The sequence below is a fragment of the Heloderma suspectum genome, chromosome 1, assembly GCF_057233095.1.
Source record: "Heloderma suspectum isolate Gila_16-S chromosome 1, 16-S_ref, whole genome shotgun sequence".
In the NCBI taxonomy this organism is placed as follows: Eukaryota; Metazoa; Chordata; class Lepidosauria; order Squamata; family Helodermatidae; genus Heloderma; species Heloderma suspectum.
In genome coordinates, this window is record NC_139458.1 from 247,272,538 (window position 1) to 247,286,026 (window position 13,489).

Consider the following 13,489-nt stretch of genomic DNA (forward strand, 5'->3'; position numbering starts at 1 on the left):
TCACAAATGCGCAGGAGGAGCTTAGGATTTCAGAATTTACAAGGACCATGCAAAAGGGAGGGGGATCTAGCCGAATATTTTGTCTGTCTGAAGACTGCTGCCAACATCGTCCGGGAGGGAGATAGAAGGTCGGCTGCTCTGCATTGTCACGTTTACTGGGACACAATTTGGCAAGCCAGGGTTGCGGGGGCAAGTTGGTAACAGTGCCATGGTGTGTGTGTGACCATCAATTTCTGCTTGGTGGGTGGCTAAGAAAACAAGAACTACGGCTGTCAGTAGACCACTTGAGGAAGTACAATCAGGTGGGCTGGAGTGGAGAATACAGTGCAAGGCATGAGTGGAAACCAGCGTGATTCAAGGTTGTTGAACTGTATTGTCAGGACAGTACTCTTAGGTAGATAGCTGATGGGGGTCAGTAGGGAAATGGGGGCTGAAACATGTATAGGGCCAGTTGCTTCTGTCTTGCTATGGCCTTTATGCAGGTTGATCCTGCTGAAGGGTTTCAGTGTGTTTAGCGTTAGCTGTAACACAGACATATTTCTAAAATACACTGAGCTGGATCCAGAGTTACACCAAGTAGAGCTCTGCCAACTGGACGCTCCTGCAGACAAAGAGGTTCATCACACGAGGCTGAAATCCTGCATCCTTACCAGGGCCCCTGCGTCCGGTTTCTTTGCGGGATTACAATGGGCTCCTTTACATGGGGGACACATGCTCTGAAATGAAAACTTCCTTCCTTAGCAGTGTTCTTTATGTTTCTATTATACAGCACCATCTAGTGGCTGTGTTATAGCACAATGCCATCATTACGCACTGCCGATATCTCACATTAATGTTTTTATTGGCTTATCTCTGATTTTTCAAAAAGTGGGATAAAGCTCAAAAAGCGCGTGAGATGCTCTGGGGGGTGACGATGTTATGTAAAGGACCCACAGACTTCAGTGAGTGACCAATCACAAGCATGCAATAAAAGTCTCATGCTCAGAAGGGGGGAAGGAGAATTCTCCCCACCTCCCCAAGAAAAAGCTGCCTGGGAAGGTCAGGACTTGGGAGACCCTCCTGAACAGCCTGAGAAATGGCACTGAAGGCAGCAGTGGGAAGGAGGATTTTGCAAAAATCACCACAGCGCCCCCATCCCTTTTTTGTAGTAGGAGGTCATATGTTTCAAAGTAAAAATAATTTAAAAATAGCATCTGTAGCATTATAATTACATACTGCCCAGTTATAATTACATACTGCCCAGCTGCCCCTGACTATAAAATGTTTTTAAAAATAAGAAGAAAGGATACTGTGGCGGGCAGCATCAGCCCTGGTGGGCTGTGGCATGTCCATGACAGCCCAGGTGCAGATGCCAGGACTGTTTCTGCTGCCCCATCACCTGCTGGTCTATGAATGGTCATGGGGGGGGGGGCTAGGCTGCTGTGCCCTAGAATTTGTCTGCACTGTTGGTTCAGGAGCTAAGTTCCAGGAAAGAAAATGCTGCAAAAAGCGACAGTTCTTGCAGCTCTACTCTAGCTTCTAAGTCTGCTTATAAACTAGAAGTGTAGGCTTAGCTTTCAATTCAGGCTCAGCTTAGGCTCAGGTTTTAGGACTTGAAGTGCAGTTCATAAACTAAAGTCCAAATAAAGAGTTTAGCTTTTAGTTCAGTTTTAAACATCAGAGTAGAAAACAGAGTATAAGTCCAGAAAGTGCACATTGAGTGAAGATCACAGTGACTCAATACCTTGGATTCCCACTTTAAGGTTATCTGCAGAGGCAACCGCTCCTTCATCCCCGGCCTGATAAAAATCTAAATTCCAAGGCGGTCAGCTGACCTAGTTTTCCACTCACTGGAATCTAATGCAGAGCAGTAGTTGTCTGGCCTACCCACCCTTGTTTTTTTAAGGAGGCGTTCTAATCTACATAAGTAGTTGGGGAAAGCTAGCGTGGCAGATTACCTGTATTTTATCTTTGCTGATCTGAGATGAAATGTTCCTCAGCCTTGCTGTTATAGGTTTAATGTATTTCATGGGTGTTTTATATTTCGCGTAGCTTCTATGATATAATTTAAACACATATATTAGTTTGGCTATATTCTAAGTTGCTTTGTGGAAAGTAATTGTCTAGAAAAGTGGGGAATAAATACTTAAAGAAATATGACCCAAGATCCACAGTTGGGCAATACCTTTGTTAGGTCCAACCAAAATTCCACACAAATGTGAACACTTGAGTTCTCCAGATCTCTTCATTAGGTTAAGTGGTACAAAAAGCAAGGGACGGGGGGTGGGGGGGCAGAAAAGTCCAAGAATTTGGCCAGATGTTGTGGCTGTGATGTCTGCAGTTTAGATAGACCCAGTCTCAAAATGGAGATTTGCCATCTGAATTAAGTCTGTGGTAGGTGTTGCAGATATCTGATTACAATATCTGGCCAAATATTTGGACTTTTCTGTTTCATCAGCAAAGACGACTGAACTGCTAGCACATTATATAAGAAAGAATATGGCATTGTAATTGTATTATATCTATTTGTAAGAGAAGCTATTTGTGTATCTAGTCATAATAAAAAGTGGTTTAGACATAAGTGTTTGTGTCACCAGTTCCACCCAACCCACTCTCAGCACAGTGCCTCTGGCAGCCCCACCTTAAATACCTGAGGAAAGAGCAGAAGATGGTTTGCAGCTGCTTGATAGGGAAAGGAAGCAACAAACACAGGTCTCCACCAGTTCCACCCAACCCACTCTCAGCCACAACTGGACTATGGTTTTGCAGTTGCCATACCAGCCGGGGCTATAAAAGTAGGACAGATTTGCAGTGCAGCCCAGCTCACCAAGGACAAGGACAAACTGTCAAGGTAAAAAAAAGTGAAGCGTACATGCGAGCTAAGAATCCGTGTGAGTTTACCAACAGGGCAGTCAACGCTTCCCATCATTCTGCTAGTTCATCGCTTCGTTTAGTTTCATGTAAATAAATCAAATAATAACAATACAAATAACTGTGACAAAAGAAAGCCAGCAGGGGTTATCCAGTTTATTGCACTTCTTGCCACATATATGATTATCTGCCTGCTAGACAGAAGCTGTGAGTGGGAGCTCAGTGCAATGTATTCCTGATCCTCAGGGAACAGGTTTGTTTCCTTGAAGCCAAGGTTGCTGACCTGACGAAGCTGAGCAAGGCAGAGAAATCTGTAGACAAGACCTTCATGGACACGATAGTGTCTCACACCCAGGGTGGCTACTCTTCTGCAGTCATGGGGAAGGAGGGTGCCACTCCAAAGAAGAGGGAAATGATCCTTAAAAGAGACCCATTCTTTGGGGGACAAACAGATACATTCTCTTGCCAAGGATATGCCTTCGGGGGACTCATGGTGGTATGAGATTCAGGACAGATGAAAGGAAGTACTTCTTTGCACAGCACATAGTTAAACAATGGAATGGCCTCCAACTTGCATGGCTTTAAAAGGGGATTGGACAAATTCATGCAGGATAAAACTATGGATGGCTACTAGTCCTGATGGGTATATATTACCTCCGGTATCAGAAGCAGCATGACTCTCAGTGCTAGTTGCTGGGAACAGGAGTGCGGACCTCCAGTATGCATCTGCTTGGCAACTTTGGGAACAGAACGCTGGACTAAATAGGCCTTTGGTCTAATCCAGTATGGCTCTTCTTACATTCATGCACTGTACCATTAACTAAAGTACTCAAGTTATTTTCCAAGTTTTGTTGCGAGGATAAAATATGGCGGACAAGTCATCCCATCCTGAGCATCTTGGAGGAAAGGAGAGATAAAAATATAGGTAAATATAAATATAACATCTGCCGATCCTACCTACCCTGAAGGCTCAGTGTAAGTAACCACACTTCCTCATCTCAGCTAAATTCGCAACAACCCTGTGAGACAGGTCATTATTAGTCCCAGTTTACCAATGGAATTCTGAGTGTAGGAGATTATTTGCTCAAGGCAAAGAACTTTATTGATAAGATAGGACGGCAGTGAAGTCCACTATCCACTACTCGAATGGTATCGCAATCCAGTGTGCTACCAGGTACATCCAACTGCAATTTTATGAAATTTAGTCAGATGTAAGTCTATTTGGAATCATCATCACCACCACCCCCCTCTCTCTCCCTCTCTGTCTCTCTCATGCACACACCTACCTTTGAAACTCAGGAACTAATATCCTATTATTTGTTACATCTTTAGCACTTTCAAAAGTGTTACAATCCAAATATCTGAAAGGGATAAATAATTTTAAACATATTATTGCTAGCAACGCCACTATTGATGTTAATTAAGGGGTTAGGCCTATGTTTACAGGATGATCATAGAACATTCAGGAAGCCTTGCAATGTAGTAGTGGAACTTTGAAATGTTGAAACTTTGTAAGACTTACTGAGTTGTTTATAACTCAGGATATTTTTCCCCCTGCAGCTGGGAAAATGTCATATGCATCTACTGTCTTAAAGTAGAAGTACATGCAAAAGGTCTAGCCATAAAGGGAAAGTGCCAAATATAAAGGGAGAAACTTATTCTGTCATGAGTACTCTTTTGCAGTTTGCTCACATGCTACCCTTTCCACCTTTAATCAATCCCTGATGGTTCACGTGTTCTGCTCTTTGTAGAATCAGCTGCCGATGACATTCAGAAGCCAACCTTGTAGGAAGCAGGTGCAAAGCCAGATATCAGGTTAACAAAAGAATGTTTGCTTTAACTCTTTAGCTGCTAGGTTTAATATCACTTAGTTTCCTCATGTATGCATGCATGCCTTGAAGAAATATAATCTTTTACTTTTCAAGTGTAAGCCATAGGGCTTGATGACAATTGGTGAAAACAGTGCCATTCCACCCCATGCTGCCTGTCTTGGCTTTCTCCCCTGGTAAAGCTTTTGATGTTTATATTTATTTACTTACTGACTCTTTAAATCCTTAATGCTATCAGGTGATTGACAGACATGTTCTTCTGAGGCCATCTGCGAGGATGAAAATCATCTGAGATCACATGGTGAAGTCAGAGTTTTAAGATTCTAGTATTAAGCTCCAGGAGCTTGACTCATATGTTGAGCTGGAGTTAACCCAGGCCTCATCAGCTTTCACCTTAAAAGAGAAATGCAGACTTGAGCCAGGAGTCTTGATGAATAGAATGCCAAGCTTACAAAATGCTCACCCAGTAATTTTGAGAGTGATTGAAAGAGATGTGCAAATCTCCATTGTTCAAAAGGAAATTGAAACAATGGATGAAAATGGTCCAAACAAGGTCATATTTAACAGACAATGGCTAAATCAACTGGGAAAAAGGAAAAAGCCTGATAATGAAAATGTGAGAAAGGACATACACATCAGATTTTACGTGTTGGTGTCCAAACTGAAGATAGCATAATGAATCTTGTGTTCATATAAGTGCTGTCTGCTTTTGCACATTAAAAAAGCAATGTATGTGCAGTTGTTGTTGTTCAGTCGTTCAGTCGTGTCCGACTCTTCGTGACCCCATGGACCATAGCACGCCAGGCCTTCCTGTCCTGCGCTCTCTCCCGGAGCATGCTCAAGTTCATATTCATTGCATCCATGATGCTATCTAGCCATCTCATCCTCTGCCGTCCCCTTCTCCTTTTTCCTTCAGTCTTTCCCAGCATCAGGGTCTTTTCCAGGGAGTTTTCTCTTCGCATTAGGTGGCCAAAATATTTGAGCTTCAGCTTCAGGATCTGTCCTTCCAAGGAGCACTCAGGGTTGATTTCCTTTAGGATGGACTGATTTGACCTCCTTGCAGCCAGGGGACTCGTAAGAGTCTTCTCCAGCACCACAGTTCGAAAGCATCAATTCTTCGGCGCTCAGCCTTCCTTATAGTCCAGCTCTCACAGCCATACATTACTACTGGGAAAACCATAGCTTTGATTAGACGGACCTTTGTCGGCAAGGTGATGTCTCTGCTTCTTACTATGCTGTCTAGGTTGGCCATAGCTTTCCTCCCAAGGAGCAAGCGTCTTTTAATTTCATGGCTACAGTCACCGTCTGCGGTGATCTTGGAGCCCAAGAAAGTAAAATCTGTCACTGCTTCCATTTCTTCCCCTTCTATATGCCAGGAAGTGATGGGGCCAGATGCCATGATCTTCGTTTTCTTAATGTTGAGTTTCAAACCAGCTTTTGCACTCTCCTCTTTCACCCTAAACAAGAGGCTCTTGAGATCCTCTTCGCTTTCTGCCATTAGGGTGGTATCGTCTGCATATCGGAGGTTGTTGATAATTCTCCCAGCAATCTTAATTCCGACCTCTGATTCATCCAACCCGGCATTTCTCATGATGTACTCTGCATATAAGTTAAATAAGCAGGGTGACAATATGCAGCCTTGTCGTACTCCTTTCCCAATTTTGAACCAATCGGTTGTTCCATGCCTGGTTCTTACTGTTGCTTCTTGACCCTCGTACAGGTTTCTCAGGAGACCGGTAAGGTGGTCTGGTACTCCCATCACTTTAAGAATTTGCCACAGTTTGTTGTGATCCACACAATCAAAGGCTTTAGCGTAGTCAATGAAGCAGAAATAGACGTTTTTCTGGAATTCTCTTGCTTTCTCCATGATGCAGCGAATGTTGGCGATTTGATCTCTAGTTCCTCTGCCTCTTCTAAACCCAGCTTGTACTTCCGGTAGTTCTCGGTTCACATACTGCTGAAGCCTAGCTTGTAGGATTTTGAGCATCACCTTGCTGGCATGTGAAATGAGCGCAACTGTGCGGTAGTTTGAACACTCTTTGGCGTTGCCCTTCTTTGGAATTGGAATGTAAACTGACCTTTTCCAGTCTTGTGGCCACTGTTGAGTGTTCCAGATTTGTTGGCATATTGAATGCAGCACTTTAACAGCATCATCTTTTAGGATTTTAAATAGCTCGGCTGGAATACTGTCATCTCCGCTAGCTTTGTTGTTACTAATGCTTCCTAAGGCCCACTTGACTTCACTCTCGAGGATGTCCGGCTCAAGTTCAGTGACCGCACTATCATGGCTATCAGGGACATTCAGATCTTTCCTGTATAGTTCTTCTGTGTATTCTTGCCACCTCTTCTTAATCTCATCTGCTTCTGTTAGGTCCCTGCCTTCTTTGTCCTTTATCATGTATGTGCAGTACAACAGGGCAAACTGAATGGAAAATTGATCCATTACAGCGTTTGAGTTTTGTTCTATCAAAATATTTCAGGAAGACATCCCAATTACAATTGGACAGAATGCTGGTCTAGACTGTTTGTATCTTGCATAGGGCAAGTGGGATAGATTAGGGATTTTGCTGGTGTACTGCCTGCCTCACTGCCCAGCAGTTCTCTGCCTGGGCTGACAGAGGTGGTCTCGGCTGTGGTGTTGAGATCCCCCAGACTGTTGGTTCTGGGGGATTCCAATGTCCATGCCAAGGCCACCATGTCTAGGGCAGCTCAGGATTTCATGGCCGCCATGACAGCCATGAAACTGTTTCAACATGTCATCAGTCCAACGCATGTGGCTGTTGGACTTGGTTTTCCCAATGGGACAGGAAGAGTGACCTGAAAGTGAGGGAACCTACCATCATCTCCTTGTCCATGGTCAGATCATCTCCTGGTGGGTTTTAGACTTTAGTCTGGCTTTTCTCCTCTGCAGAGGCAGGGGACCCAGTAAGATGGCCCACTCCCAGAGGCTGATAGATCCAACTGATTTCCAGATAGCTCTAGGGGATTTTCCAGCTGACCAGATCTGGTTGATCTATGGAACATGGAGGTGGCCAGGGGAGTTGACATGACTGCTGCTGGGCATCCTCTCTCTTGCTTGATAACTATAATGCATGTGGAGAAAAACTCCCAATGAATCCAACATAACACTAGTATGTGCTCATCATCAAACCTACTTAGTGGTGTTGAGGGTAGCCAAATAGCATTACTTAACTGCCTCCATTGCATCCTTTCTATGCTGACCAGTAGAGCTTTTCTGGGTAGTTCAGGGCTTATTACATGCTAGCCCAAAGGAGGTGATTGACCTCCCTCAGTGCCTGCTGTGATTTATTTGCTCAGCATTTTGAGGATAAAATCATTTGCATCTGTTGGGACCTCGACTCCACTGTTTTAGCAGATCAGTCTCAAGTCTCCAGAGCACTGCTTGGTTCAGTATTATTGGATGACTTTCAGTTACTATGGCTCGAGGACATGGACACGATGCTTGGATGGGTATATATGACCACTTGCATATTGGCTCCTTCCCCTTCATGGCTGGTGAAATCTAGCAGGGAAGAGATGCCAGGGAGGTGATAAATGCCTCTTTATAAGAGAGAGTGGTCCCAGGCCACCTGAAAGAGGCAATGGTAAGACCACTCCTTAAGACGTCCTCCCTGAATCTGGAAGATCTGAATAATTGTAGACTGGTTGTGAAGGTCTCTATCCTGGATCTGGTCACTCAAGTGAGTGACCAGATCCAGGCACTCTTGAATTACTGATCTTTTAGATCCATGTCAGTTTGGTTTCAGGCCTCTTTTTGGTACTGTGTCTCCCTTGGTCTCCCTGTATGATAATTTGTGTCAGGAGAGATACAGGTGGAGTGTGTCCCTCTTGATACTCTTTGATGTTTGATATCTTGTTAGGGTACAATACCATTGATCATGGTATCCTTCTGGAGTGGTTGTCCAAGTTGGGGGCATAGCTTTGTGGTGGTTCTGCTCCTATGTGCATGGTTGTGACGCTTGGGGGTTATTGCTCAGTCCCATGCTTGGGGGGTATCACTCAGCCCTGTGGATCCTCCAGTGTGAGGTTCTGCAGAGGTCAATTCTATCCCCCATGCTGTTTAACATCTATATGAAACTCTGGTCATCCAGAGATTTGGGGCGCATTGTCACCAGCATGATGATGACGTGAAACTCTTCTTCTCCTTTTCATCGCAAGCAGATGTGGCGGTGGATGTGCTGAACTAGTGTCAGACCTCAGTAATGGACTGGATGAGAACCAAGAAACTGACACTCAATCCAGACAAGATCGAGATTCCTCTGGTGAGCAGTTCCTCCCTCTGGATGGGTTCACACTCCCCCTGTAGGAGCAGTTGTGCAGCTTTTGGGATATTCCTGGATTCATCATTTTCACTGGAGGCTTAGGTGGCCTCTGTGGCATAGAATGCCTTCTACCGGCTTTGGCTGGTAGCCTAGCTGTGGCCTTATTCAGATGGGGATAACCTGGCATCAGTGTTCTATGCTCTGGTAACCTCTAGGTTAGATTACTGCAATGCACTGTATGTTGGGCTGCCTCTAAAAACAGTCCGGAAACTGCATGTAATGCAGAATGTGCAGACCAGGCTGTTGCCCAGGACTAGGTGATGTGAACATATAAGGCCAGTCTTGGCTGACCTGCAATGGCTGCCAATTTGTTTCCAGATCAAATTCAGTGCTGGTTTTAACCTATGAAGCCTGAAATGGGTCAGTACCCCAATACCTCAAGGACCCCTCTCCCACTTGAACCAACCTGGTCCCTGAGGTCAGGATCAGAGGCTCTTCTCCGTGTGCCCCCTCTGAGAGAAACTCAGGGACGGTAGTTCAGGGATGGACCTTTTATATGTTAGCATTGTTCCCAGTTTTGACAACCTCTTTTGCTTTTGTTACCCTAAGCCTAAGAAGTGGAGCAGCAATATATTCATATCCATAACCATGGCATGGAAATGTTGGGACTTGTCTTGTACATGTCATTAACAAGTAATAAAAGAGACATTAATGAGTACGCCATTCCTCAAAACAGAACAAAGAATAATATTTGGAGACCATATATTGAACTCTTAATGGGTTGATTTCAGTGGGTCTACCCTAAGTATGATTACGTTTGGATCTAAACTAATGTTAATTAATTATGAATACTGTATCCACCTAGGGCTTCCATCTTTTGTTTGTTTGTTAGTTACAGGGCTCACATGCCTTTTAATATCACTTGATGGGCAGATGAAGCTTTTCCTGCTTTAGAAATGAAGTGATAGGAGAAATGTAATCTGTTAACATTTCTGCATGTCAGCCAGATGTTAAAGTGCATATGAGCTCTGCCAGAAAAAAAGTTCCCAATTCAATGTTTCATGTGCATAATATTTTCCTTTCTGCACTACCTATTTTCATATATAAAGTTACTTGCATACCTTTGGGGATGGAGAGGAACTGGAGGTTAAACAAGTTAACTCACCCAGTCACATGGGCACCTGCAAAGTACTGTTGCTGTTTACATCCGTGCAAGTCAGTTGGCATCCTATGTGTATGCACTCAGTTGCAGGTCCTAGCTACATTGCTAGATTCAAGTCTCATACTTGCATACTCAGACTGATTGTTCTGACACAAAACTGCAGCTTCCCTACCTACTCAGATGCATAACACAAGTATGGAAATGTAATAACTGAAATGGGCCCTCTGTACTATGTAAGAGTGGATTATTATTTATTTTACAATATTATAATATCTCTGTTATTAGAATAATACAACCTACTGGAAATATACTTTTTAAAGAAAACGCATTATGCCTGAGAGAATTCATTCTTATAATGGAGTAAATCCATTAAATTTCACTTATGTAAATTCAAGTTAAGGAAGAAAGAATTGAGTTCATAAGTCTTCTCCGTCTCTCCAGTAGTGGATGATGAAAAGTATACTTTATTCATGTGCTTTATCAATGCAGGTATTGTACTAGGCTACCACAATTTCCTGAAGTTTCTCAGTCTTTTCCTGTGCACACTTGACTTTTCAACAGTATCCACTATGCAATTGTATTAAACTTGGTCTAAAAAAAACCATAATGAAAACAATATGCTTCTCTTTCTGAAAAGGAAAACAGAACTTGAAAAATGGCAAAGATAAGAGAATCAGTGTTAAATAATATACTTGTGAATGTGTGTGTCATTGAATGAACTTGAAGTATTATGGGCTGTAACAAAATAGGATCCCTGAAATACAATCCTGGACAAGCATACTGATACTTTTAGGAAACCAGACCTAAAAACACTGGGATAGTCTGTATAACAGCTAATGAATTAGAACAACACCCTTTCAGCAGTGGGCCGATGTCTGTGTTACTGAGTAATGTGACCTCCATCCAGCCTAATTTGATCCCCCCTCCACCTGCTCCCAGCAGAGGTGACTGGTGCTGTCTCCCACCAGCACACAATCCCAGTTGCTGCATGTTACTGCAGGGATGCAGGGTTACTGCAGGCTGGGTGGGACTCAAGCTGCTTGAGTCCCACCCAGCACCAATTTGTGTAAGTGCTTCCTCATCCTGCCATGGATACAGGAGTAGAATTCTGCCTCTGTGCACCCATGACCATTGCTGGATTAGAATAGCAACATTCCACTGACTACAATAATGTAAGAAATTCAGTGAATTGGGATTTCCCTTCAACTTCGTTTCACTTTTGGTATTTAATTTATATAGTGGCAAAGACAATGATCCAATGAGTGAAGGATGCAGTTAAAAATTTAGCTCAGTACTGGTCCCAATGTGTTTTGAATATTTAGCTCTTTGTTAGGTAGTATCTTCTTAGGAAACATTTAAGAATCATAGTGCTTCCAGACTAGGCTTTGAGCACACCATTGCCCTGCCTCATTCATAGAATTTTACAGTGGGTCCTGATGTTGTTTTCTTCAACTCATAACCCTTCTGTGTTTTCCAACCATTTTGTCTGTCTTTTTTCTTACCGCAGAAGATCTGTTAAGAAATATAAGATGGAATAGCTGCACAGTGCCTTCTGATTGGTATTGCTAGGAGCCCTCCATCTGGAAGCATCTCCCAATGTTACTTTACAGATTCATATTACAGTTATCACTGTGAAATATTAAAAGCAATAAAAACATAAAATCAACAATAAAAGCCAACAATAAAACCAGCAACAATGATAATAGCAGTAACTGCAACGATAGCAGTCATTTCAAGAGAAGGCCACAGTAAAATAATATGTTTCAAGGCCTTCTTAAAAGCCTGCAGTGACAGAGCATGGCAGATCTCCAATGGCAAGTTGTTCCAAGGGTGTGGGGCCACTGCAGAGAAGGCCCTCTCACATGTGGTCACCCACCTGACTGCTGTCTCAGGTGGGCCTCTTTCTGATCTTAAAGTGCAGGCAGGCTGATATGGCCTGCTTGCACTGGCTGCCTGTATGTTTCCAAGCCCAATTCAAGGTGCTGGTTTTAACCTATAAAGCCTTACATGGCTTGGGACCACAATACCTGATAGAGCACCTCTTCCAACCCAAACCTAACCATATATTATGCCCAACATCTAAGTCCCTCTTCCAGCTGCCTACACTGAGGGAAGCTCGGAAGACAGCGACAAGGGAGAGGGCCTTCTTGGTGGTGGCCCCCAAATTATAGAATGATCTCCCCGATGAGGCCCGCCTGGTGCCAACATTGTTATCTTTTTGGTGCCAGGTTAAGACCTTTCTCTTCTCCCAGGCATTCGGCAGCATATGATAAGTTTTAATCAATCCTGGAATGTCTTATGGTTATGGTTGTTTGCTTTTGAGATTGTTTGTTTGAAGTTGTTTTAGATATATGTTTCTTTTGTGCATATTCTCTGTTCATGTGTTTTTTATGTAAATGGTTTTTAATCTCTGTATATTGTATTTTTAATGTTTTTAATCTTTGTAAACTGCACAGAGAGCTTTGGCTATTGGGTGGTATGGATATGTAAATAAAATAATGATAATGATAATAATAATAATAATGTCCTCCAAGTACTTCAACTGTTAATCTATTTTATCTGCTTTCGATTTCATTGCAGAATTGAGATCCGAACACTACAGGAGGAGTGTTTCCTTTCCTGCTTTTCTGCTACATTACCCCTGAGTGGCATTGTGATATAGTGGTATAATGCAAATACACAAGAGGAAATTGCGCTTTCTTTTGCTTTCACAATTAAATGCTGCATTTTCCCTGCTCTAAAAGAACTCACCGAAAGTGCTGGTTAGACACAGAAGTGAAGCTGGAGGGTCATGTCATTGTCTAAAGAGCCCATAAACAACTATGAGTAGGGAATGACAAGTGCATTTTAAATGCCTCATGTAGAGAAGCCCATAATGGTCTTGTTTCAAAGAGGTCCATAAAATATTTCCCCCTCTCTTTGGAGTGATTCTCTTTCCGTTAGTAAAGCATCTGACTTCCCTAAAAGAAGATTGTGTTATTTTTGAGTTTGCAAATCCACCTATTGTGTGTAATTTGTCATCTTAAAATCAAGATTGATCTTAGTAATCATAAACCCACCACACCCAGTCTCATCACACACACACACACACACACACACACACACAGATACTCAGCACAACCATACCTTCAGATATATGACTTAAGTTTCTTATTTAAAAACAAACCCTTGAATACACTGTAATAATTTGACCATTATAGCATTAAATGTGAAACCTATTATTATTATGGGCTAGCTAGACACTTAGATTTTTCTTTATAATTCCTTTCTATTTCTGCCCAAATGGGCCCCGGTGGCTTAGTGGTTTAGACGCTGAACTGCAGACCGGAAGGTCAGCAGGACAGCAGTTCGAGACCCGAGTGCCG

General features: G+C 42.9%; 1 long non-coding RNA gene across 2 annotated transcripts; it reads left to right on the top strand.

Annotated features, from left to right (window-relative positions):
* The first annotated feature begins 31 nt into the window (after positions 1-31).
* On the top strand, positions 32-13,086 carry LOC146358920 (uncharacterized). Of its 2 annotated transcripts, none has more exons than XR_014786186.1 (3): positions 32-128; positions 8,862-8,962; positions 12,705-13,086. It is a non-coding gene; the product is annotated as an uncharacterized LOC146358920 (long non-coding RNA). The 2 variants fall into 2 exon arrangements; XR_014786188.1 differs by lacking the exon at positions 32-128 and adding an exon at positions 2,650-2,830.
* Positions 13,087-13,489: the final 403 nt, after the last annotated feature.